Source organism: Macrobrachium rosenbergii, chromosome 12 (genome assembly GCF_040412425.1).
Source record: "Macrobrachium rosenbergii isolate ZJJX-2024 chromosome 12, ASM4041242v1, whole genome shotgun sequence".
NCBI classification, from domain to species: Eukaryota; Metazoa; Arthropoda; class Malacostraca; order Decapoda; family Palaemonidae; genus Macrobrachium; species Macrobrachium rosenbergii.
This window is the reverse complement of record NC_089752.1, coordinates 115,562,357-115,587,182: the sequence shown is the minus strand read 5'-3', so window position 1 is coordinate 115,587,182 and position 24,826 is coordinate 115,562,357. Positions and strand designations below refer to the sequence as shown.

The following is a 24,826-nucleotide window of genomic DNA, read 5'->3' as shown; positions in this document are numbered from 1 at the left end:
ATAAAAATATATAAATAACAAGTGTGCCTGAAAGTGTCTTCAAGCAAAGAACTAAAATCAAATATATGGTAAGATATTGTAACAGTATACAGCATTCCGTACAGTGGATATCCTAAAAATTAAAATTCTTCAAACGTCCCAGGCCCGGTCCCTTCTCAGCTAAAATACATAGGCTCATAAACAAGGTGCATCCTGCCCAAGCTTTAGGCCTAAGCCCACAAACCGATATCTATAGAGCAATGGTCGACAGGTTTACAGAAAAGTTGCTGATGACGATAAATGCACTACATTTTTCGTGGCAAAATGAATGACCCAACATTTGGCTGCGAAAAGACTGTTCAACGCCGTACTCTGACACTACTCTACAACTGTATTGTGTAACAACCATTGTGGATGGGGGTGGAGTCCGTTGCATACGCATTTTAATATCTAGTATGGGAACGCAGAGGTATTGTATGACCTGGGACCCGTATCATATGGAAAGGATCTATCACCGAGTGTTAGTGCTGGTAATGTTCACTAATGATAGCGGAGGGGCTATACTGCCAGAAATGGTCGAACTCGAACGAAACGTTCTGATAATTCAACTCTGAAATGAGACAAGAATGCCATGGACTTTTTAGATCCATCGTCCAAAGAGAGAGAGAAGAGAGAGAGAGAGAGAGAGAGAGAGAGAGAGAGAGAGAGAGAGAGAGAGAGAGTGAGTTTCTCTCCCTCTCCTTTTATCTCTATTACAGAAAAGAGAGTAAAAAAATATGCAAGCAAAAGAATGAGAAACAAGGACAATGAGAGTGAGATAAAAACATGGTGCTTTCATGTATCACTACAGTCTGAAAAAAAATCGAGGTAATCAACACCCATAACATCATTAGAATCAATTTACTTCTATTTTGGAGAAGAAACAATAAAACAATTTTGTTTGCCAGTACGTCTTCGGTCACTTCGCCAGCACAAGGCTGCTGACACTTTTTAGGAGACGACTACCACGCTGAAACTCATGACGTCAAGCCACTGAATTTCCATTTTTAAATTAAACTTACGGCAGCTGACCCCAACAGGATCCAACATTGCTTTTAACTCAGAACAGTACAGGTACCAACACACTGTTTATATCAATAGTACACCATTTCAACATTATGTAAACAAAACCTTAGCAGCAGCTAACATTGTGATAACTGTCTCTACGAACAATTCATTGCTATCCTCTAGCGTTAAATATGATTTTCAATTATGAAAATAAGCGTGAAAATACATGTGAGAGGGGTGTGGCTTATATTTAACCACTGCATATAGAACGATAAATGTCAGATTGAAACGCACCGTTCAAGAATTGGAAAATGAATATCGTTTTGGCACTGCAAGACCAAATCTTTCTTAACGGACAAATACATCCCGTGTCTTTGTTAAAACTGACAAATACATCCCACGTCTACGTTAAGACTAGCAAATATACCCCAGTTTATATCAAGATTGGCAAATACACCTCAGGTCTGTGTTAAGACTGTCAAATGCGCCCCAAGTCTATGTTAGGACTGACAATTCTCCCACACCCAAGTTTATTCTAAGACACCAAGAAGCGCATACTGAGCACATGCTATTAGTTTTTGAGTCCAATAAAGTATCATAGTTGGGACGGAAAACAAAAATGGTACCAGAATACCTCCTCAAGAACACCATTTAGCTATCTGGGCACATCCCCAAGCGACCGTTAAACTTAATTTTAAAAGTACCTGGTTTTCGAAAAACATTAAAATCCCTTTGAACAAACAAGGTCTAATCCTTTATCACTTCATTTAAAGGGATTTGCAGGTATCTCACTGTTTACTATAAGCTTTGCTGGCTATAAGGAAAGAAACTTTTAGCCCCGTTGCCGAAAAGTTTGAATTATAGCGGTATGATTATCAATTACACGCAAATTTGAATCGTATTGACAACACCGCATATGCAAGCCGGCCTCCACTTAAAATAAAGCATTATACAGTATAGAATGGTAATGAAATCTGCCATTTAGTATTAGTACACATTTCCCAAACTGTATCCTGATATACAAAAAGGGAGGAAATTGCATATCTTGAAACACTAAACATTCTCAACAAGAACAATATATGCTAACGAGTTCGTGAAATGATTTCATACGACATCAAACGACAGTTTTTAAAGATTTTCCTTTCTCATACGTTACGTTAAAGGAAATGAAATTCTGTTCATCACAATTTGCGTCAGAGTTAATTATCATGCAGTAGTGCTCACATATAAATGCATTCTACAGACTGAGCTTACGTCACTGATCTATGCCAAATCCAGTGTCCTTCAGAGTCCTCCTTCCAAGGGTAAAACTTTTCTTCACTGTAAAAACTCGTGAAGCCTTTTTCTTTCTTTTCTAAAGCGTTTTTTTTATTTATTTTAAATTATTTGTTGAATATTATTACCTTTCGTTATTCTCACCAACTGTTAATCATAACCAACGTAGAAATAAGCAAAATTTTAAGACAGGCCTCCCAATTTTTTTTATTTTTTGTGCTCAATAGTATACAAATGGAGTTTTTCTTAAATAATATCTAATCATCATTACTCTAATTATTGGGAATGGAATACGAGGTTTGGGCCAAAGGCCGATCATTCAACACACGGTCTCTCCAACACATTAGTGTTTGGTGAACAGAGCTGATTAGTACTGATAACGCAAACACCTCCCATGTGAAATGATAACCTGTATTCCCTTACCATTAAGTGACGAACAATAAGCGTTGTTCTATTTCCTGTTCTATCTCATGTGTTTGTAAATGTAGCGCTAAAGTTTCCATAATCAAACTGTCATGTTCATTCGTCTGTGTTAGGTGAAAATGACCGATACATACTGATAAAATCTTATGTGGGTAACTGCAAAAAAATATGAACATTTGAAATATACAGATTATTTGTAAAAAATGTACACGTTAAAAATTGTTTATGTCAACCCGAACGATAGGATAAAATTATATTGTAAATTTTTGGTAAATTTAAGTCACCGTTGATAAAATTCTGCTTGTGGTACTGTTAACACTGTAAAATATTGTATATTTTCTATAATAAAGGATAAAACAATTATTTATTAGTAAAGTTATTGTATGGCTCCCTTCGATAACGTTTCTCACATCTGAAAGAGGTATTTTTTTTTAATGCAGTATATCTAAGTCTTACCGTTGTAATTGCACAGCTGTATCTACATACCTAACGCGGCTTAAAACATACATAGGCCTATACGATACAATTATGGTAATTAAATATAATTATGGCAATTATTTTATCCTTTAATGATATATTGGAGATGATTTGGGTGTAGCCTGTTCATAGCTTTCCGGATAAGTTGAAAAAATTTTGTTTAAAGTGCATTTATCCATAATGACAATAAACTGTAAATCTGAATATCCTTAGCTACATTGTGCTAAGCACAATTTTTTTCATAACACAAACCTTACTAGCCTGTATGGATTCCATTCTCTATCTTCGATTCTCTTTGTATCTTGAAAACAATTTATTACTATTCTTACACATCCCCGTATGTGAAACTGAAACAGGTTAATTGAAACGAATGAAATGGCCACGGAAACCCTCCTACAGTATAACTGAAATTTTGCTAATGGGTCAGGCTTCTTAAGGTAGTTTCACACCCATCTTGATAAAATATCCAGTGGACAGGTGTTTAACTTAAATTTAAGTCTTAGTCTTCTCGGATTCAAATCATCATAGGCTAAAAATCATTGTTCTCAAAATTTTCTTGAAAATAATCTCATTATGTTTCCCACATCCAAATTACTCAGTAGGAACCCATCTAACCTAACCTAATCTAACCTAACCTAGGGGTATGGCAAGAAAAATCAGGGCTGGTGCAATACTAGCATACATCTCAGGAACTTGCTACCCGCCCCCATCTCAAATAACATTAAATTCATTTGAATTAACCTTTACATATGGGTAGAGTTGCTGGGAAAGTAAATGGAATCTATCAGCAATACACCGTTTTTCTAAGAAGTCTGTAACGTCAGATACAGGCCTAAATTAACAAATCAAACCAAAATATTTGGGTTTGATCAATACAGTTGTCAAACCTAAAATCCAGTACAAAAGTAAAATATGGTTTCAGGAGTAATGCCTGACAAAGTTGACATCCATTGCCACCAGTTAACTCACAGCACAAGCCCCTAAGTTTTTTTAACGATAATTATGAATCACTGGTTGAAATTATGTTTTGAGAATAGTCCATAATATGGTAAATTTACCCAACCTGACCTATGGTGCCATATGCATCTACCTTGACCATGGAGGATTTGCACCCTGACCACAAACCACTCCAACCATACCTAACCTTACCCAAAGTACGGTAAATTCTACTGCGAGATATGGGGTTAAATCCTAACCTAACCTAAGAAGCTACAGCCCACCTGGTTAGAGGGTTGTGGCAGGAGAAGGGGGGAGGGGGTCTCGTCTTAGACCTCTCGCACCTAATTTAAAATAGTTAAATGTAAATTATGAACAACATTTTGCTACGTATCCTTCCTTTTTGTCATCCTCTCCATCCGTACCCCATGAAGGAAAGGGCAGCTATTAGGCACCTAACCTGACCCAAGGGGCCGTGTAATGTGTAAATCGAATATTCCTGAAGGAAATTAACCTTAAATAATGTCAAAATCAAATAAAAACCAATTAGAAAACTATGTTACACTTCTTTAACAATAAGTTCAAGTATCCTAGGCTATAACCCTAATGCCGTTTTCAAAGCCTGCACATCTTAAAATATGGCACATTTAACTGAATACAGTCTTTCGGGTTCTCTCAAACATTTATATGCCCTTATATATAAAAAATTCTAACGAAAAAAATCGCCTTTAATATACATATTATTAAGAAAACCACCAAATGACACCAGAAATGACAGGGCATCAGCCCAGACTGTCCCACAATGTACAAAAACTGTTAATGAAATGAATTATCGATAATATTAATTCCACCTACCTAACAAAACATAAAAGACGTATCATTGGTCGAGAACTGGGGAAAAAAAACTTTGAAAAACAACTTCAGGGAAGCTCATTAGGTCGAACAGACCGTTAGGCGAAAGTTTTCAGAAGACTGGGAACTTCACTCGTGAACTTTGCTATCGTTAGGAACAGGGAGTCATTATACCTATTAAAACAAAAGAAGTCACAATTTCTGTATCTTTCCAATATTTCGATCACTACACTTGAGTGCAGTGAAGATGTTATCATAATATGAAAGGGTCATGGGGTTAAATAAAATAGTCATTGATCATACTTCAGGTGTATCTTTTTATTGGTTTATAATTTACCCAAGACCGATAGAAATCAGCTGTCAGCACAAGCCAACTTTGTCAAGTATTTTATTCTATAGTTCATGGAGTTTCAAAATGATTTTGACGTACGTTTCCATCGGAAATTACTCACTCCCTCTACATTAAGAAACTGGGGGTTGATCTCAGCGATAAAAACGTGAAATTTGATATTACATTTGCACGTCCTATTCTAAAATAAACTTTTTTTAGCATTCCTAATCGAGGCCCCGGGCCCTACCCGTTTTAAGATGCAATAGATCAGGGTGAAATATGAGACTTCATCCCAGCCTAACCCAGGACGTGGGTCCTTCTTGCCGGCGGGAGAGGGGTAGGGGAAGGGTTCACCCAATTGAACATCATGAAATTATGTAACTTCAAAATCATCTTGAAGGGAAAGCACAGTTCCTAACATAAGCACCTTCCTTAACAATCCTAAACCTAGGACTCGTAATTTGTGTGTATGTCGTCAAATCAACAATTAATGAATAATAATGAAAACTTTAACATACTTTAATAAAAAAAAACGCATCGGGAACAAACGAAACCCCCCCAAAGCGTTTGTATGGGTATGGTCTAATTCTCAACAAACAACGCGGTGGCTAATATAAACCGCATTGCTGAAGAGACCACTACGCCTCGGCTTTACATCACACATTTTATATTTTATTCATTTATCGTTCTATGTTGTATCACGAAAGCAAAATACACTAACGAATATAATTACTTCTTCCTTTTGTATATCGTCTTCTATACAAAAAATAAGGGTAACAATGAAAGAATAATCGCTACAAAATTGGTAGACTTCTGCTTCAAACAAACTCGACCTCGGAACCTTCGGGGGTTTTACCTCATTAGTATTCTTATTGAGTCAAACGACACGGTAGAGCAGAGTCTGTGAGGGGAAACTTCTATGAAAGCAGTCCATGTTACAGCCGAAGGACATTTTCATAATTGATTAGCAGCTTAGCTCAATGTACCAAGGTAAGATGATAGTTAACTATTATTAGGCCTCTATTTGAAATAGGCGACGAGAATGATCTACGGCCTTTCATTTTGGATAGAAAATTCACTTGCAAAGACTTTTTAGTATGTTTTTTTCTGAAATCAAAAGTGAGCCTTCATTGCAAATGCCATAATTAATGCCCTCACTATTGGCTTTGGAACAAATAGTAAAATGCTTTCTAACACAGCAGCATCTTTGGGAAAAAAGTGAAAATCGTAACGTAACGTGTGTCATTATTATATTAACTGCAATGATTAGTCATGAGAACACAGCTACCTTCTTTTTGCTAAATAGAAATAATAACTTTCAAGCAAAATAGTATCTTGAAATTTAGTTATTTGCAATCATTATTTTCCAGCAAACTTCTGCACCGCGTTCGAGACTCGGTTTCCTTACATATCAGTATCTGAAGGATACTTTACCCTACAAAACAGCGAACTGAATTGAACTGAATATAAATTTAGGCCAAATGCCAAGCGCTGAGACCTCTGAGGTCATTCAGCGCTGAAACGGTAATTGACAGTAAAAGGTTTGGAAGGCGTAACAGGAGGAAAACCTCAAAGCAGTTGCACTATGAATCAATTGTTAGGAGAGAGTAAGATGGGTGAGAGAATATGAAAGGAGGTACAGTAAAAGAAACAAGAGGGGTTGTAGCTAGGCGCCTAAGGAAGGCACGCTGCAAAGAACCTTAGGTAATGCCTACAGTGCACCGCATGAGGTGCACTGCCGGGGTACAAAACAGCGAAGCTTGGTGTAGTGCTTTTACTGACCACAAATATCTACTTAACACTCATGTCTGTGACTTTAGGAAAAGTTTCCAAAAAAGCAGCCAACTTGAACGATACAAAAACATGATTTATTCTATTACCAAACAGACGTTTCCAAATGTCAGTTGGATGTTACCGAAAGCGTGGGAAGAAACACCACCAACGCACACAAGATTTTAACCACGTTGCATAAATCCTGTACAGAAAATGAAAAGAGCTGACAATGTGGAGAAGATTCATAAAAAGAGAGGCATAGGAAGAACCCTTTGATGATTATCAAGTGTCATGTTATCCAAGGAAGTTCCAATAGAGTTCAAATTCAACAGGATTTTTTCTTTTCAAGATGGAGGTGATAGTGCTGGAACCTTGTTGGCACAGGTTATCACAAGGGTTCAGTTAGGATACATGATCTATAAGTTTAATGAACATCTGTTGTGCGTCTTTTCCAGTCAGTTCGTGTTCTACTGAAGCATTTCCTCCCTCTGGTAAATATGTTTACACATAACCGGCGTGTAATAAACCACAGGAAGTCTGAACCCAGATAACGGTCCTTGATACACATTTCTATTTGTTTCGGATGAGTCTATGGATTTTGTGTCATAAACCGATGCCGTGACGTTTGCTTCTTAATAAATTAGTTGACTCTTTTGTGTTCACGTCGAACTTATACAAGAGAGATCAATTTTATCTTATGTGAGGGTATAATAATTGTTACGTGATGAAGGCAAACGTAAACTTGCCAATGCTTCGTTCTCAAACTGTTATTAGTATTATTACCGCATTTTAACCGTTGTAAAGTTACCTAGTCTTCTCTCTCTTCTTCTCAGCTTAATCTCTAGTCGGGGTCGGCGTTTTTAACGAGCCTTTTCCAGGAATTTCTATCTTGCGTCTATTTCTTGGCCTGTCCTCGAATGCAGTCTATCCATCGTCTTTCAGGCCCTCCCCTCCTTCGTGTCCCTAGGACCTCTCTATTTCCTCCGTGAAGGTAACCTGATAAAAGAAGGTGAAGAAGCTGACGAGGGCGGCAAGATGGCCGGGAGAAGAGAAGAGAAGGTCTACTGTACTAAGCGTGGGAGAGGAGAACTTGTTTCCCGAAGGTCCGCCTACGCCTCAACCACTCCTCCTCACCAAAGACGATCTGCTTTCACTTCGTCCTCTGTGGGATCTTTTGTCTCGGGGACAGGGAGAGAGAGAGAGAGAGAGAGAGTCAGTATCTAAAATGCTCGTACTGGAATTTCCTCTCTCTCTCTCTCTCTCTCTCTCTTGTTTGAATACGTGCTGTTCATTTCGCCCCTTCACCGAGACATTGCGATTAGCAAAGAGACTTTCTCTTTACCTCATTGCTGAATTGACTTTATTAAGAATTAAAATAGCGCAAGACTTAGGAAGCGTTATTATAAGTCTTCCACATACAATTCGTTGGTTTCCACGAACAGGTTTGGCAGCTTACTGACTGGTTTGTCAGCTGGTGATGTCATTTTGAGATTAGACGTATAGTACTTTACCCCTCATTAATAATAATAATAATAATAATAATTAGTTTATTCTATGGTTGTTACTCCTTTCGCGGTATACATTAGGAAGTGCTCTAAAATAAGGAACGCTAGTTAACTGCTGTGAATTCCTTTGTAGAGAAAATTCCATTTGCATGGTCAAGACTTCTCTCTCTTCTGGTATAAAGAGAATCGTTTACTTGCTCTTGCAAACAGCTTTGAATTAGACTATAAAGATACACTGTAGCTGTGCTGTAGTTATGTACAAGGCGTCACTAAGTGGCTACGGATTTGCAAGTAGCCGCCACCTATTCTGTAATTTTATGGCTAGGTCTATTGCACTGAGGAAAAATAAATACTTAGTCTTGAGGTTTCGAATGTACCGCTGCACCAGCGTTGCATTATATAAACAATAAAACTCACATGAAAATACAGTATATTATTCAAAGAAACTAAACTGGATATTTCAGTACGAATTGAAGCTTTGGTAACAAAGGTTCGGCCTGTAGGACTAGAAAAACAGTATTCTGTACAGCACATAATGCTCTATGAAACTCGCAGCCACGGCCCATGAAACTCTCAGCCGGCCGTGGTGGCCTTGTGTTGTTGCGGTGCCAGACGCACGATCAAACCTAACTTTAACCTCAAATAAAAACAACTGAGGGTACAGGGCTGCAATTTGGTATGTTTGATGATTGGGGGGTGAATAATCAATCTACCAATTTGCAGCCCTCTAGCCTCGGTAGTTTTTAAGATCTGAGGGCGGACAGAAAAAGTGCGGACGGACAGATAGGTAAATAGCCATCTCAGTAGTTTTCTTTTACAGAGAACTAAAGAGAGTGGTTTCGCATACTGTAGGACAGATCTGTAAGACGCAGGAGTACTTTTAGCTCCGTCTTAGTATGGGAACTTGTGAAAGAATACCGATTTATCTGCACAGGGAATTATTACTAAAAAATGTGAAACTGGGACAGTTAGAACAACACTGTCTGTGATCCAGGTTTGAAAAATGAAGAAATTGTGTTCATACGTTGACTAAATAACGTATAAGACGAGAAAGCAAGTGCGTAATCAAGACGGCAGAAATATTTAACCAAAGCTTCTAAAAGGAATATTCAAGGACACAAACAATCAATCTGGGTAGACGAAAGCTTCACAGAATGAAAATCAAAGTGAACTTCGTATATCACAATTATGGGGCTTATATCCCCCAGAAATGAGATGGCAAACACCGGGTATCTGTTACCGTGGCAACTAAAAGCATGCAATGAGGGTATGAGATTCGACATGTCACTCAGAAATTAAATGTCATTCGGTAGTTTGAACTGAAAGTCTCCTTCCGCAGAAGAGAAGCCACTGTTATAGAAATTTTCTGAAGTATATAACAGTCTTACAGTATATACAAAACCCACGCTCATAGGCATTTAAAATTCGAAGGGAAAAACAGTTGATCCAAGGGTAGCAACACTGTCCTTCATTTAATTAACAATGGTCACTGGACATTCCACAGTTTCTTCTAAGGAACCACAAGGCTGCAAATGACTTCAGTTTTTTTACTCCACAGAAAGATTTTTGCCGTTAATTTCTACATTTGCATTTTACCACTTCTTTGTCACAAGGTGGTTCTTTATTCTAAATTCTGTTACAAGCTTAAAAATAGTTTCTGAATATAATTAAAAATATTCAAATGACAAGAGAAAATATTTGGTCCTTAAACTCTAACAGGGTAGACAGTTCTGAATGCAGCTAGAATAAAAACTTAGAAAACCACAGGAATTTATCCGATATCTACGACTCACTTATAACAGAGCAACTGAGCTTATCTACGCGTCACCTAGTCCGAGGTGCTAGTACTAAACGTGGCAGAAGCTCCTTGGGACGTCGTGTTTAGTACTAGACATCGTTTATTAATATAATTTGTCGACCACGCAATATAGAAATGGGTGTATACAATACTTCGATCCCCGAGGGGATAGTACTAAACACGACGTACCAAGGAGCTTCCGCAGTGTTTAGTACTATTTTAGCATTGTAACAGATAGATTTATGGAAGACGTCTTTTAAAACTCGAGTTATTATGTATATAACAAGTAAATAAGAAAAGTACTAGCACCTCGGAGTAGGTGACGCGTAGATTACACGACAAAGCAGCACCCAATATTGATTCCACGAAGCATAATCTGGAAATAGTCGGAAAGTGCCGAATATTATATGGACGCACAGCTGACACCAAGTATACAATAATCTCATACCTACTTTAAATTCACGTAACATTCAATGTTTCGTTTTATACTACTCCTGAGAAATCACTAAAGGAAGGATTAAGAACAAGTAGTTGGCGGGGCTAGGTTTACTATTTGAAGATATCTGGCTTCCTAACGACAAAGCACTTTAATTTAGTGGCGAATGAAGGGATTACTATGAACACGCATCGACCTGACAACTATGGCGGAATAAACCGTATTTCATTTGGCGTTATATGAAGAAGGATGGAACTGGCTTTCAGGCACCAGGCTTCAAGAAGAAAAATAAAATCCTTTTTTAAGTGGCCATCAATGAGAGTTAATAAACAGCAATTGCAAGAATAACTAGTTAACAGTATGTCCAAATTTACTGCGCAATATTTGCTCGCAGAATGATCATGCCAGAATCTTTATGCAAATCAAGAACTTCAAGACATTGATAAATAGTATTTTCTTGAGGGGGGGGGGGAAATCGGCTACATAACAAAAACTGAACTTTCCGTAAAACACGTTCTTTCTGCATTCAGCTGAAATTTACGTCCAAAAAAGCTAATGTCAATTTTTAAGATGAAATTACCATTTCAAAAGTTCTCTCGCGGTTTTTTCAAAGTGACAGAATTCTATGGCGTTGACATGTTCGCACCGTCATGGTACCGTAAGGAGCTGGAACAAAATTAAACTCCTATAAACGTAGAACAAGGCTAAATAAGAGAGCATTTTCTACCTGTTACTTATAAAATACCATTTGAGACACAATGTGACTAGTTGAATCTCCGGTATGATAATTCCTTGTTGGTTTGACATTCCCATTGATCGCAAGGTTTGGGGAATAAAACTGAAACATATTGACCTGGATAAAATGGTCTTCGGGTCGTCAGTTCATTATTAAGCAACGATGACCCACGAATGTGATTCATAAATGCTGTATGCGAGAGCAACATCTGAATATTCACATCTAATATACTGGTTGATATTTTCTTTTGGGTGTTACTTTGGCCTGTTATCTATGCGTCATTTACTCCGAGGTGCTAGTACTAAACACAGCATGGTAAATGTAAAGTAGACGGCTGCACGAAGATATCGTCTATTGATATAATCTGTCGACCACACAATATAGAAATGGGTGTATATAATGCTTTGATCCCCGAGGGGCTAGTACTAAACACGGCTTCACAAGGATCTTCAGCCATGTTTAGTACTAGCACCAGAGAAGACTGAGAAACAAACATGATGAATACCGCCGTAGGGAAGCTAGTGTCGCCAGTGCTCCTCACGTGGCATACCGTGAGCATTGCTAAAGGGTGTTTGCAGCATCCCTTCGGCCCGTAGCTGAATCCACTTTTTTGGCGCTTTACTTTACTTCCATTTCAACACCTCTAACTATTACTCCTTAGTGAGCTGTTGATTTGTCTCCCAGTTCCACCTTGAGAACCTTGTACTTCTTATTTATTTGTTGGGCCTCTTCATCTTGCTGTCCAACCGCCTTCAATTCCATCTTTTGACGACCTGAATTGTATTTCATAAGCCATGGCGAGAAACACGCCCTTTCTGTGCAGTAAATGTGCCTCGCTGTCGAACTTCTCCAAAGTTCCAGAGGTCTTTTATTCCTCGCACCGTTGGATTGTGGAACAGCATCCCTACTGAGGATGTCGTATAATTGGAACTTCAGAAGTTCAAGGGAAGGTGCAATGCATTGCTACCCTAATACCATTCTCCTTGCGTTTTAATACATTTTTATCCATTTTATTGATTTGTTAATTTATTCTTTCTTGCTTAATGAGTGAGATCTCTTCTTTCTGTATTTCCCTTTACCTCCTCTTACTTCTTCCTAATGAACACATTAATATTCTCTGGAAGCTTGAATTTCAAGTCAATGGCTCCCGTGGTGGGTTTGTTCCATATGAATAGGGTTCATCTTCTGAAGAAGAAGAAGAAGAAGAAGAAGAAGAAGAAGAAGAAGAAGAAGAAGAAGAAGAAGAAGAAGAAGAAGAAGAAGAAGAAGAAACGGTAACTGGGGCCTCCCATTGGCCGAAACTTGATTGAAAAAATGAGCCCTAAGTTTACTGAATATCAAACCTTCACTTATGAAATCAATAAATCACGATGGTAGTTTTAATTCCAGCCACGTGGCGTGTTAGCAATGCAGTTCTTTAAATCTTCTTATTTATTACCCAATTTATGTATGCAATAAGTAACAAACTGGTGTTTCGCTCTCTCTCTCTCTCTCTCTCTCTCTCTCTCTCTCTCTCTCTCTCTCTCTCTCTCTCTCTCTCTCTCTTAATCATGTACTAGATGTCATTTTACAGAATTTTCTATTATATAAATACACATTAAGATACATATGTCCTCTCAGTGATTATTCTCTCTCTCTCTCTCTCTCTCTCTCTCTCTCTCTTTTAATCTAGTACTAGATACGATATCATTCTACAGAATTTTCTATTATATAAATACACATTAAGATACATATGTCCTCTCAGTGATTATTTTCTCTCTCTCTCTCTCTCTCTCTCTCTCTCTCTCTCTCTCTCTCTCTCTCTCTCTCTCTCTCTTAATCTTGTACTAGATAATGTCATTCTACAGAATTTTCTATTATATAAATACACATTAAGATACATATGTCTTCTCAGTGATTATTCTCTCTCTCTCTCTCTCTCTCTCTCTCTCTCTCTCTCTCTCTCTCTCTCTCTCTCTCTCATAATCTAGTACTAGATACGATGTCATTCGACAGAATTTTTTATTATATAAATACACATTAAGATACATATGTCTTCTCGGTGATTATTCTCTCTCTCTCTCTCTCTCTCTCTCTCTCTCTCTCTCTCTCTCTCTCTCTCTCTCTTTTAATCTAGTACTAAATACGATGTCATTCTCTCTCTCTCTCTCTCTCTCTCTCTCTCTCTCTCTCTCTTAATCTTGTACTAGATACGATGTCATTCGACAGAATTTTCTATTATATAAATACACATTAAGACACATATGTCCTCTCAGTGATTATATTCTCTCTCTCTCTCTCTCTCTCTCTCTCTCTCTCTCTCTCTCTCTCTCTCTCTCTCTCTCTCTCTCTCAAACACACACACACACTTTTTAATCCCGTACTAGATATGGTGTCATTTTACAGAATTTTTTTTTATATAAATACACACTGACACACATGTCCTCTCAGTGATTAGTCTCTCTCTCTCTCTCTCTCTCTCTCTCTCTCTCTCTCTCTCCGTATTCTCAACGTGGACAACATTTCTGGCGCCTTTTGTCAATATCCTTCGAAACTTTCCTTTATCGTCTCGACTCTTGCGTCACACTGACAAGTAGGTCTGCCAGGGATTACTGACATTAAAGGTGCGTTAGATATGCGGTTGTTGTGCCTCCTTTTCTCTACGATTTCCTACGAATTATTACATCCATTCGCTCGAACTGTATTTCACACGCATTATTACATTCCCGGTTTTAAATGATACAGCAAGGTAGAGTGTCAATCAACCGCAAAAATCCTATTGTTCTGGAATTGATAATAGGCCGAACGCTTTGCGCACGGACGCAGACTGGTACTACCACTTCGTAAGGCTCCACTCACGTCAAAATAAGACTGTTGGTCTAGCTAAGAGAGCTGTTTATGTTGATTATTCTTCATTATCTTTTATCATCTCGTAAAATAGTGTTAATATTTCAATTATTATTCAATTATTATCGAGTACTTACTTCGTAAGGCTCCACTCACATCAAAATAAGACTATTGGTCTAGCTAAGAGAGCTGTTTATGTTGATTATTCTTCATTATCTTTTATCATCTAGTAAAATAGTGGTAATATTTCAATTATTATTCAATTATTATTGAGTACTTACTTCGTAAGGCTCCACTCACGTCAAAGTAAGACTATTGGCCTAGCTAAGAGACAGTTTATGATGACTATTCTCCATTATCTTTTATCATCTAGTAAAATAGTGTTAATAATTCAACTATTATTCAATCACTATCGAGTACTTACTTTGTAAGGCTCCACTCGCGTCACAGTAAGAATATCGGTCTAGCTAAGAAATCTGTTTATGCTGATTATCCTTTATTATCTTTTACCATCCAGTAAATAGTGTTAATATTTCAATCATTATTCAATTACTATCGAGTACTTACTTCGCAAGGCTCCACTCACGTCAGTTTGAATATCGGTCTAGCTAAGACAGCTGTTTATGCTTATTACTCTTTTATCATGTAAATAATGTTAATATTTCAATTATCATTCAATTATTACCGAGTACTTCTTCATTCGCGAATGTGGGATTATGTTCTCAAACATACATACATTAATAAATCAATAGATATAATTTCCACTAATAGCCTGTCTTTCTCAGTAGGGGCTGGCTCGAGGGAAAAATAATACCCCAGTCACTGCCTTGTTCATGCTTCAACTGTGAGTCGAGGATGAAACCATTGCTTCAAAAACTTCTATTACATAGAAGGCTCATCAGCAGTGTGTCATGCTCCCCCTACCCAATACAAACACTGCGCAACTCTGTCATTATGGTTCTTCTATTACAATATCTCTTTAGTCCAGTCTACCTAAATTGTCCGGAAGTTTCACCAACTTGTATTATCTGTTCACAGCACATTATCAATCTACCTAAAAACAAATAACCATGTTTATACCTCTGTTAACCTGTTGTTTTTTTTCCACAAAAAACGCAAGGCCGCTGCATTTACAAAGATGTTACTGAGTTTAGCCATTAGGTTTCATATAAATGCGTAACATATGGGTATTAGACTTAGGACTAGTATATATCTGTTCAAGTCGAGTCAGTCTTAATTCGACAGATGAACTATATAAGTGCGGGAGAGGTTAGATTATCATGCTTTGTAATACTTCTGGGACAAAGCGCTGAGCTGCTATCGCCATTGCCACAGAGAGAGAGAGAGAGAGAGAGAGTTTCCATTTCACTTCCTATGTGGGATTAAAGATTTTTCCGTGGAAAATGTATCCAAGAATATTAAGTATTATAGAATTTATGAGCCCGTTGTATAGGGCGATGGTAATTAAATAAACCTGGTGACTGTGACCAGGAGATTCCATGCTTTGAAAAGGTATTTCTATCTTTTTTATGAGTTCTACTAGCACAGAGTAAATGGAATGTCTGTTGATGGAGGTAATGGTGAGAAGAGTGGCTGGAGGTATATCAGATCATTATTTGGTTGAAGCGGAAGTGAAAATAAAGGGTAGTTCCAGCTGATGAGGAAAAAACAAAAAAGTGGAAACGAATGTAATTTACACAATCATAAGAAAAATATGAGAATATCGCGCAGAAAGAAGACGGTGGATAAATAGGTTTGGGCTACAGACACCTAGTGGGAAGTAATCCATACATCTTAAGAAACTCAATAGAAGGTTTAAGCGTCAACGTCACACAGGAAAAAGGAATAAAAGTAGTAGATGGGGAAATTATATAACGAGAGGCGTAGTAAAGAAAACGGAATTATCTAATAAGCTGTTGCATGGCAGGAAATCTGTTACTCAAAGTTTATGTAAAGACAGAAGTCTTGTGAAAAGGTGTTTTTTATCTGTTTAGGCGTACTCTGTCTGAAATAGAGCTTAGTTTTCTCTTTAAACAGTTTTTGAATGAAAGTATCACTGTTTGGGAATGATTACTGTCCCCACAGGGAAGCCATGATCTCAAGGCAAAAATGGTAATTAACTTATTTGCATAAAAAAACTCACGGAACTTCTCTTAACACTGTGAATTTGTAAGTTGAAGTGCTACAATGAATGCAATACGGCAGGGGAGTTACTGCAATATGTGGACGAATACGCAGGATGAATATAAAGTATTTCAGTAGCTGATGAGATAAGGAGATGATCCACAACTGCCGGTTCTCTCTCTCTCTCTCTCTCTCTCTCTCTCTCTCTCTGAACTGCCATACCAATAGAGCTCTCTCAGAAGAGTTTATGTACTCGAGCCGGTCCCATGACCGAATATAAAAGGGAAATCAAGCGTAGGTCTAACAATCTCACCTCCATTAGCAAACAAGCGTCACTGAAACTTGAAACATGCCAAAGCGGTTTGGTGGAAGCGAGTATATATCAGAGGAATCCTTGGTTACCTCTCTCAATCTCGTCGTCTATTCTAATGCTTTGAACTTTTGTGTGAAAAATTCAAAATTTAAAACGCTTCAATCTGTTTGCATTAACTTTCAGAAGGCTAGAATCTCCTTTCCGCATATGGAACACCAGGTCAAGATGAGCCCCGGCGGCGAGGGAATGTGGACAGCTTGCCTGTGATATGGGTGTTCAGCTCTGCGCTTATGAATATTCCAAATTCAAACCCTCTATTGTACAGATGTCTTTTGCGCTTTACTTTAGACACCTTTAATGTTAAACTTAAATAACTCTTTTATTCAGTTCCACACTGACACACGACTTTATATTCAACTCTATGTTACTTAGATAGACTAACCACCACTCTGTAAAAGCAACATTTATAGGACACATTCTATTGTTCATGTCACAAAGAACGCAGAAACAAATCCACTGTTTAATCCCAAAACAAGAATTCTGATAATTAACAAAAATAGTGGCATACGATCCCGTAGTGAATAATGAGCCTATTGTAACTAAACAACAGCTCAGTAAGCTTCAGTGGCGTCAGATACGAGACCCAAGAGGCCCTGGAAAATTTTACTCATCAGGTTGTTACGAAGCAACCAGTGTCAAATAATCATTAAAAAACTCTCAAGGAAGTACTGAAAAGAACTTGTGCAACGTGATACACCGCACTTACTAAAGAAAACGCCTCCATGGGAATATTCAAGGACAATAATGAAGGTGTACTTTGCATTGCTAACGACCGTTTATAGTTACTGTCTCGTAGGAAAATCTCAAGAACTGAAATAAAATAGCAATTAACATACGCCATGAGGTTTGCTGAAGGAGAGAAATATGAATTATCTTGAACAATAAAGAACTCTGCATTTAAAAAACAAGCCATTCTTTAGGCCGATAAGGAGAAACCGAAAGTGATTTCCAGAAAGTTGTTAACACCACATGAACAACTCTAAATGAAACCTTTGAACAAATCACTAAAAATAAAAACAAAATCACTGAGTGATTAAATAATGCCAACGAAACTAAATCTATGCCTATTGCTAACTTAGGAGATGTTATTTCAACTAGAACTATATACGGCCTGAGGTTATTACACTTCTGTAGCGGCAGTCACAACAAAATCCTTGGTTATGATGCTCATCTCTCTCTCTCTCTCTCTCTCTCTCTCTCTCTCTCTCTCTCTCTCTCTCTCTTTGACAGCCCAGCTGCTCAGGCCGTATAAGGATAGGAACCTGCCTGGAGGGGTTATAAGATTTTTTTATTATACGAAGGGGCATTCCATACGAGTTACGAAATGTAAACTTCATTGTCTTTTAGAGTGCGCTAATAATATACAACTGCGTCGTGGGCAAGAAAATGATATATTTACCAGGTGATGATAAAATAATACTGAATGACAATAGCAATTTTACTCGAACATTGCCGGAAATGGTACATGTAAAATAGAGACCCCAGTTATTATTTACCTAACCTCAAGTTGCCATGCCCCTAGTCCTTTATAACGGAATGAAATACTGCTTCAAAAAACTCACACCTGCAACTTAAAGTCACCAAAAACACACCGAACTTCATGAGACTGTCGTGGGATGTCTTCCGCTGGGCGAAAACAAGTTTTGCACTTCAGTTTATGATTGCCTGACAATTTAACTGACAGTGAAAGATATTGTCATGGCAGTGGCGAGGCAATTATACAATCGGCAAGGTCGCATAAATCGAAGGCAGCTGGAAGTTAGTACTACAGCTATCCTTGGGAGTTTACGATCTATATTAAAACGTTCTCATGGAGAACCACAGTTTTCTCACATATTCCCTTATCACTCCCATGTATAATTTTTACTACGTAAATCTACTATTATGTATCTCAAGATTGTAAGCCTTTAAATAAAAAAAAAACTTCTGTTGTTTGAGGACTATGAAATCCAGGGCCTCTTTTATGTAAATATTCTGGGTGTTCGAATATTTTCAAGCGTGTATGAAGATAAATCATTCAAACTGCTAAATTTTCTACTAAGAACGACTGTGAAGAGACTCCTTATGTCATGATTTTTGTGCATCAGATGCTTAATACTTACATTTGCCTTATTCTTCAATGTTTGAAATGATGCTATCATTTCTGTACTATACAGTATGATTGCATTCTTCGTCTCTCCTTTGCAATTTCTTCCTCTCGCGCGCTATATAGCATTACTATCTCTTTTGAATGAACCTGACATCCATGTTCTAAAGTCTAGAAATACGTTACCAACAACACAACAGACTAGGGATCGACTTGATAATATAATAGCCCAGTAGAACTCGATACACGTGCTGCGTGAAGGAATGGTCTATGCAAGTGTGTGTAGATTTTTTCTTTCTCACTAATAATTCCCCATAACTATTTAGAAGTATCTACAACACTCGATAACTTGACTATTGCATCCGAAAATTGATACATAATATATGAACTCTTGCGCTAAGGAGAACATTAGATTAATTATTATCATATTACCTTTTAAAATTAATTTTTGAAAGAATCAAAAGATGGCAGACTAAACCCTAGAGAGCCTCACCCTTGTTGTTAGAAACTTGATTTGGTAAGTTATTCGTTTATTTTTTTTTATTTTTTGTACCTGGAAGCTGCACATGAAAGTGTGTCAGACATGCTTAGATGAGAAAAAAAAAAAAGAATCAAATCAGTGAATAAGCAATTTTTGCATCGCAATATCAGACTTCTTAGCAGATTCACAGACATGATCGTCGCACACAGCGGGGTGACTTTCATTTTCTTTTTATTTATCAATAGTGACGCATTAAAATTGATGCTGTGTTTGGCAACATTCATCGTCACAGCTATGCAACTTGCAGATGGCAAACGGTTGGTTGGGGTACAAGCCAAGTTTCTTAATGTCCCTTCTTTCAACTCTGATCTGAAACTTGGAAATTATTCTCCTCTTTCTTTTTTTCTATTGCCTAGTTTGATTTTACCAACTCAGCCTTTACGCGTAATTATTGTTGCTATTCAGTTTCTTAATTTCGTGGCTTATTCTCCTGTTCTTATTGGCGCTCAGTGACTTTCTATGACATGAAAAGAAAGCAAATAGCCATTATTTCTTATCGAGATTTTGTTTAAAAGTCAGGATCTCCACATAGGCCTAGAGTGCCTTGTTCCGTTTCTTAATTTAGTGGCTTTTTCTCCTGTTCTTATCGGCGCTCAGTGACTTTCTATGACATGAAAAGAAAGCAAATAGCCATTATTTCTTATCGAGATTTTTTTTTAAAAGTCAGGATCTCCACATAGGCCTATAGTGCCTTATTCCGTTTCTTAATTTAGTGGCTTTTTCTCCTGTTCTTATCGGCGCTTAGTTACATTCTATGACATGAAAAGAAAGCAAATAGCCATTATTTCTTATCGAGATTTAAAAAAAATTCAAGATCTTCACATAGGCCTATAATGCCTGGTTCCGTTTCTTAATTTAGCGGCTTATTCTCCTGTTCTTATCGCGCTCAGTGACATTCTATGACACGAAATGAAAGCAAATAGCCATTATTTCTTATCGAGGTTAAAAAAAAAAAGAGTCAGGATCTTCATTTAGGCCTTGCTCCTTTGCTGATATTTTCTCCGTCTGAATTCTTACAGATATGATCTCAGAAGACGGGATAAAACTCATTAGTAGTAAAAAGCCGTTCACACTTGCAGATGAAGAAAGATCAGACGATTCTCAATATGGTGTCTGTATAATCCTCGCGGACAATTCCCCTTTTATTTATTTATTTCTGAAAGTGATTTCATCGACTATTTGGCTGACGTTGCGAGTGTTTGTTAAAATTAGCCTTAGATTTTATTACTTGTGATGCGTCAGAAGCAAACAGGTGACCGTGCTGAATGTAGCATTTACGTTTTTAACATGTACCTGCGGTAAGACGAATCAATATTATGGTAATTCCACTCAACAGGTAGGGCGAGAGTCAGCTTGAACCCGGATGAGTTCAAGCGCTGTCTCTCGACCGAAAAAATCGTTTCTATTAAGCTTCATGAATTTTCTAAAGACGTAAGAACCATTTTGACTTATAGATTTATTAGTTATATCAGTAATGTAAATATTACATCTATCAACAACTGTCTTAAACGCGGGAAAGCGCCCCATACTTGAGCCTGCAGCTGCATGAGATCTTATGGAAAACATGGAGAAAAAGGGTAACGTTCAGTTTCAGCATTCCAATAAATTAAGCGGTTCAAGGCCCCTGCGAGTGGCATTGTGCTGTGTGTATAAGCCTCTTGAACGCCCCTACCAGATTTCCTCTCACGTGTAATCCCGGCGAGGCTGCTGCCTCCTCCTCCTCCTCCTCCTCCTCCTCCTCCTCCTCCTCCTCCGCCTCCTCAGTCCTCGCTCGTGTGACATTCGCTGACTTTGGAGCAACTGATGTGACTCACAGGTCGATATTTAGATCTGGTCATAGGCCCAGCGAGTGGCAACGTTTGGTAATGTTGATTACGAAGAAAATGGATCAGCTGTCTTTTACATTTCAAACGTGGAATTTACGTATGGCTGCACGGCGCTCCGAAACGTCGACGGCAGGGTCAGGTCATGTGGCAAGGAATTGCCGCTCGACACGGCACATGAACGCGCCCTTGCTTGTGCATTTGCTCAGAGTAGTCAATTTGTTCGTTTGTTTGTTTGCTCTTAGACCCAACTTTGCGTTCGGAAGTTCGGATTTAAAGTCTTTACAAATCTTGCGCGTGTTGTTTTTTTTAAGATATTCATAACATACGTCCTCTCCAGCAAGTTCATCTTTAATTACGTTGTTTAAACCATAGTTTTCGTCAGTATAACAAGCATCTGGTACTTAGGCACTCGAGCACACGCACATGCATGTTAAAAGAGAGTGGGGAGCACTGGCACGGTAATTGGCAACGAAAGCAAGTATGCTTGCTTCCTCAAGTTCGTTAGTAATTTTCACTTTGATTTCTTCATTCACAACCCGATTTATCGGTAACATAATGCCATCGCTGACTATAACGCAGAGAAATGTAATTCGATGAAAGATCGCCATCCCAACGCTTACTCAACAGACTTGATGCTCTAGGCGGGAATTTCCATGAATCAACGTTGCCTCGTTATTAAATTAACAGCTCCCGCCTCAGCTTTAGCAACAATAGCAACAACACGTACTAAAAGGGAAGCTCAGTCGTTTTTACTGTACCGTTATTTATCCCGTAATTCGTTTCGTTATAGATACAGTTTGGTAAAATGAGAGGCGATCGATCTACAGTTTGTGTGTTGGTGAAGCCACTCCCTCTTACAAGAAATGCGTAAATGTGTCGTTTTAGTTTTCTGTAAAAGACAACTATTGTGACGGCTTTGTCTGTCCGTCCGCACTTTTTCTGTCCGCCCTCAGATCTTAAAAACTACCGAGGCTGGAGGGCTGCAAATTGGTATGTAGATCATCCACATTCCAATTGTCTAACATACAAAATTGCAGCCCTCTAGCCTTAGCAGTTTTTATTTTATTTAAGATTAAAGTTACCCATAATCGTGCTTCTGGGAACTACTGTACGAGTATATAGGATAGGCCACCACCGGGCAGTGGTTAAAGTTTCTTGGGCCGCGGTATATCGAGACCACTGAAAAATAGATCTATTTTCGGTGACCTTGATTATGAGCTGTAGCGGCTGTACAGAAAACTCGATTGCGCCGAAGAAACTTCGGCGAATTTTTTTACTTGTTTATAAATGAGTACATTCACAGAGCCACCAACCGATGTCATTTGCATCACCGCCATGAATTCTTCAAACCCCATAGCTTATAGGCGTACTGACTTTATCAAACTGGCCTGACGTATCTCTCTGTCAACTTCCTCAAACGGTCCCCCTGACACGTTCAAATTTTGTCAGACCAGTCTGACAAACGGGGTTGATCAAACTGGCTTCACGTGCAAGATGAACTGATCAAATTGATGAGTACGAGAAGTCTATTTTCCTATTTATTTTGCGCTAACGGCTTCAGGCGCTATTCTAGTCAAGATCACAAGGCAACGTTCTCGCAATATATCTTCCAAAGAATGGCTTGTGAAAAGATATTGTTATAATTATATAAGCAATTATTGACTCACAACACCAAACTTTAATTGGGTTCCAGCTGTAACGTAATAAATATAGTAATCTATCTTGATTTTTATTAACTAAATGTGATTATCAAGGGCTGTTTCTTGTCTTATACGCCTAGGTCAGGTACCCACCAACGTTTCACCCTTATGCAAGCATAGGCCTACAACAATGGGAAAGTCTGACGTATAAACTGAAACGATGATGCATTGAATTACAGTATCATAAAACCTTATATTAAAGCTTGCACCATATTTAGTATGATAACGATATACGTTAATTTTCACGCATATTACCTACAATGGACACATGCCTCCTAGCACAGTACGAATAGTCTATTCGCCTTACCTCGTCAATATTAGTTGATGAGGGTCGACCCATTTTTTTTAGTCCTTGATGGACGGAAGTAGATGGTCGTAGTAACGTAAAGAAGGAACATCTACATCATCTGTGGCTGTTGTCATTAAGTTTATTTTCCTCGTCACTGAATCTCGCGTAACTATGGCCTTTTTTCCTTGAGTTTTCCCAAAAGAATATCGTATGCTGCTCCTATCTCATTCCGGGCTTTGCACATACGACATACATGGATGCTTCCTAACATCTCGGTACATTCTCCCATATATATTAATATATAGCCTACTGCGAGTGTGCCATCGTCTGGAGCTCTGGGAGTTTACCACTTTACACACTGATGATTCAAGTACTACTGATTCAGGTTTAACAACCTGGTTCGATCAGTCTGAAACTTAAAAAGTTTCTGACGGATCAGACCAACGGCTAAACAGCACGTTTAAATCAAGCCAAATTAGTCCATGAAAAAAAAAGTATATTTGAAAGGCATTAACGCCTTATATCTAAGGATATAACGAACTCGTGGCCTGGAGGTGGGTCTAACTGAGAGGTTTTCCTCCTGATACACCTTTCAAGCCTTTTCACTCTGTTTCCATTTCAGCGCTGAATGACTTCGTCATACTTCCGAGCGCTCGACCTCTGGCCTAAATTTTATAATCCATTCCATTCCTTCAAGACTGCGAGAACATTAAGTAGAGTTTCCATCGTTGTAGCGTCTAGATTTTATTGTATAATGTCTTTTTAGTTTATGTAACATGTTAACCTCAATGAGCTGACTCAGGAGTAGCTCTCGCATTGTGAGTTTGATCGGTATTAGGTTTAACTCTAGAGTTTTGTGACTGCCAGTTAATATTTTTGTTGAATTTCTCCTTGATTTGCCTAGTAAGTTAGTTTCACTTTCGTTGAATATAATTACCCGTGAATGCTTCCTAGAGTATCATAACCGGCAAAGTGAGAATAACCCGTTGATTGCATGAATATTCGGACAGAAATTATTTAAGGCCGCCAAAATTCAACATCACAAAGTTATATAGCAGTGGTTCTTAAACTTTTTTGTCTTGTGCCCCCCTCTGCATTATGTATACACCCCACGCCCCCCTACCACTGAAATTTTTGCCAACTATAATCTATAAACAATATGTTGTCTATTTGTATGCTATTATACTTATAACAATAAAAGACAATTCATCAACAAGATTTGAAATTAAAGTTGACTTATATTTTGAATTTTTGGCATGTTTTGAGATAATAATTAGAAAATATATGGAAGCAGTGATAACGTTTTTGGCAATTTTGCAATTAACATCACAAATTAAAAAAATAATAGGCACCATGTGGCAACTCCGCTTGCGCCCCCCTTGGAAGCTTCTGGCGCCCCCCAGGGGGGCGCGCCCTGCAGTTTAAGAATCACTGTTATATAGCTACTCATAAAACTAATTTCCAGTAAGATTAGTTTGAATCTCTCTCTCTCT

The 24,826-nt window shown here is 38.1% G+C and overlaps 1 long non-coding RNA gene across 1 annotated transcript in view; it reads right to left on the bottom strand.

Moving 5' to 3' along the window:
* Window positions 1–23,817, bottom strand: part of LOC136843932 (uncharacterized) — a 48,926-nt gene extending 25,109 nt beyond the window's left edge. The window contains exon 1 of the long non-coding RNA XR_010854743.1: window positions 23,352–23,817. This is a non-coding gene — a long non-coding RNA (uncharacterized lncRNA). The remainder of the gene's footprint in view (window positions 1–23,351) is intronic.
* Between the last annotated feature and the right edge of the window lie 1,009 nt (window positions 23,818–24,826).